Source organism: Oncorhynchus nerka, linkage group LG10 (assembly GCF_034236695.1).
Source record: "Oncorhynchus nerka isolate Pitt River linkage group LG10, Oner_Uvic_2.0, whole genome shotgun sequence".
Classification (NCBI taxonomy): Eukaryota; Metazoa; Chordata; class Actinopteri; order Salmoniformes; family Salmonidae; genus Oncorhynchus; species Oncorhynchus nerka.
Genome location: NC_088405.1, coordinates 21170989 through 21174145, shown reverse-complemented (window position 1 = coordinate 21174145; position 3157 = coordinate 21170989). Strand labels below are relative to the sequence as shown.

The window sequence follows — 3157 nt, the reverse complement described above, 5'->3', positions numbered from 1 at the left end:
TCCTCTCAGACAGTCTTCTTCCTGAGACTGGGAAAGAGAAAAACAACCTTCAGTCAGAGAGCGAGGGAAGACTTATGTCTGAGCCTAAGCATCAGACTGTCAGATAGACAGATAGATGTCTCTTATTGAACACCAGCTACTAACTGATGGTCATTTAGAAGTATGACAAATCCAATGATTCTCTAGGCATTGTGCTGATAACCTACATTCTCCCATCAAAGAACGGTGTGTGTTTCAAATTCAACTTTCGTTTATTACATGTACTGGATACATGTACATACATTTTCATACGGGTCCCCTGTGGGAATTGAATCCGTGCCCTTAGCTACGCAAGTGACACGCTTTATCAACTGAGCTACACGGGATACGCATGGTACACTATACACAGTCCTTTTTCTTCTGGACAATGCAACAACACTACGAAATAATGCAAGATAAGAATATGAACATCAAGTAAATAGCTCAGTAGAATAGAATAAACATTTTAGCCTGAGCGTAAAATCCGGGAAGACACAATCATAGCTATCATAATAAGTCTGGTGTGTGTCTGTCTGTGTGTCTGCCTTTCTCTGTCGGATGTGTGTCTGTAACTACAGATATCTGTATGCGAACCATCAAAGAGAAAACTATTTTTTTAAATGGAGCTATCAGCTGAATCACAGTCTCAGAGTCTGAGCTGCAGCCCCTGCCATGATGCAGCCTGCTAATCCACCACTCACTGGCAGACTCAGGGGAGCAGGGACACCTTCATTTTCACTTCATCACATGGATGGAGAATACTAATGTGTTGTGATTCAGCTATACTTATCAACAGGGAAAAAGGAGTCTGAATCACCGCTTCAGAGAAACCAATTAGAGCCTCTGGCAATGGAATTATATGACAGAAAAACGAGTGCCCTTTAGAAAACACAGGCAGCATAGGAATCTGGTGTGCACTCAGAAGACTGCAGAGTCTCTTTCATATAGGTATCTGATACATAGCAATAAGCTTATTTCAAATAACTTCATACATACAGGACTGCCAACAGTTCCATTATCAAAATATGTGCCTTCATTAAAACACATGTTCCCCAGAGGTTGAAGTCTAGAATATGTGTGGTTTTGAATGGACTGTCAGGGGAAAGGTTATTACAGCATGAAGGATTTATTTATTTATTTATACAGATCTCTTACAGTGTATGTTGAAGCGATTTTACATTACCATGGGGAAAAAAATGTTTTTGCATGTTTTGGTCATAATATTTATTTCAATGGAAATGCATTCACTTGTGAACGAATAACTAAATGCTCCAGTAGCACAGTTCAGGGGTAAATAAAAGCTACCACAGAGTTTAGGTCAATGGCGCCATCTGTTGATAGGATGTGTTGCCATGGGCGATCAAGTTCACATTCTGTTTTCATGTCCAATGAGCAGATGTCATGGAGTGCACATTGCTCATATCTGAGCTCTAGTCACCTTATATTTTTAGGAAAATGACAACTCAAAGACAAACTTTGGAATGCAATAATTTATTTTAAAAAATCATTTAAAAAAACTATTAATAGAATAAATTATTGATTCATGATTTATAAAAAATCAACAGCAAAAATATAATTAATAGGGAAAAAAATGTTTAAAGGACGGGAAATGGTGGGATTCTTCTCCTCTTCCTCCTTTCTGGAGGCCACACAGCCGCAGATGACGCATACCCCTCTTACGAGACTTCTGATCTTTGCCTAATAAGTACAAAAATAAAGTGTTTTTAATACAACATGTGGTCTGTTAGTACATTTATGTCATCTGGAGTTGCCTGGAGATCCATCTTCACTATACTGTCTGACTGAAACATATTTTTGCACATCTCCCTCCTGGGGTGTATTTATTACGTCTCACAACGGAAACCGTTTAAGAACCAAACGGAAGCAAACAGAGCAATAGGAACAGGGAGGGATCTAACTGAATTTGTCCAATAAAATATCTCTTATTCGTTGAAAATATTTTTCCGTTTGTAGTAAACGGTTTCTGTTGTTCAACGTTTTGTAACAGACAAAACATTTCGCAACAGAATTGGCGTAATCAATACACACCTAAGCACATTTCTTCCGGAATACTCACTCATTGTGAGGGGATCCACAGCCGTGTCCACATCTGGTTTGTAAGAAAGAGCTACGCTCACGTAAAACCGCAAAAATATTTTGTTGCGTTTAATCATTTGATTATACTGGCCTTGAAATGATCTTAATCATTTCAAAAGCTGATTGAATTGTAAATGGTTGTGAATATTAAACTGTATACTTGTTTGAACACAGAGGAGCTCATGTGGTTTGTCCTCCATTTCATCGATGCCATGGGACAGAAAGTCGGTGGTGGCTGGTCAGCTTTTGACTTCTGTGCAGAAAAGGGTGTCAACTATGGACAGCTTTGGCTTTGGTGTCTCTTGGATGACACAAACCTCAGTGTTGTCATTGGGGACAGTGGCAACACACTAGGCACACCATGTAATTTCAACGTGGAAATGTGGGTAATATTTGGTTGATGAATGAAATTTCAAGCTTTTTTCACCCCACTCAAAAAGACAGCCAGAAGTTTGTTGAATTCCCAATGTGTTATCACTATGCTTTCAACCATCCTAAAGCACAAACGAATTCCAATGGGAAAACTTTTTTGGATTAGTTGTCTTCTAAATGTGTTATGTAAGTCGCTCTGGATAAGAGCGTCTGCTAAATGACTTAAATGTAAATGTTAAATGTTATCACTGTGCTTTTAACCATTTAAATGCACAACAAAGTTTAAATGGGAATACAATGTCAGATATTTTGAACATTAACACTTCAAATCAAATTCTAATTTAATTTGTCACATACACATGGTTAGCAGATATTAATGCGAGTGTAGCGAAATGCTTGTGCTTCAAGTTCAGACAATGCAGTAATATCAGTATAATCATTATAATATCAGTATGTTGGCAGCAGCCCTCAATGTTAGTGGTGGCTGTTTAACAGTCTGATGGCCTTGAGATAGAAGCTGTTTTTCAGTCTCTCTGTCCCTGCTTTGATGCACCTGTACTGACCTCACCTTCTGGATGATAGCGGGGTGAACAGGCAGTGGCTCGGGTGGTTGTTGTCCTTGATGATCTTTTTGTCCTTCCTGTGACATCGGGTGGTGTAGGTGTCCTGC

The 3157-nt window shown here is 39.0% G+C and overlaps 1 long non-coding RNA gene across 1 annotated transcript; it reads right to left on the bottom strand.

The window, feature by feature from the left end:
- Positions 1-1186: 1186 nt before the first annotated feature.
- LOC115136315 (uncharacterized) lies at positions 1187-2383 on the bottom strand. Its single transcript, XR_010464782.1, has 3 exons — positions 2276-2383; positions 2068-2128; positions 1187-1716 (listed from the first exon to the last, which is right to left on the bottom strand). It is a non-coding gene; the product is annotated as an uncharacterized LOC115136315 (long non-coding RNA).
- Between the last annotated feature and the right edge of the window lie 774 nt (positions 2384-3157).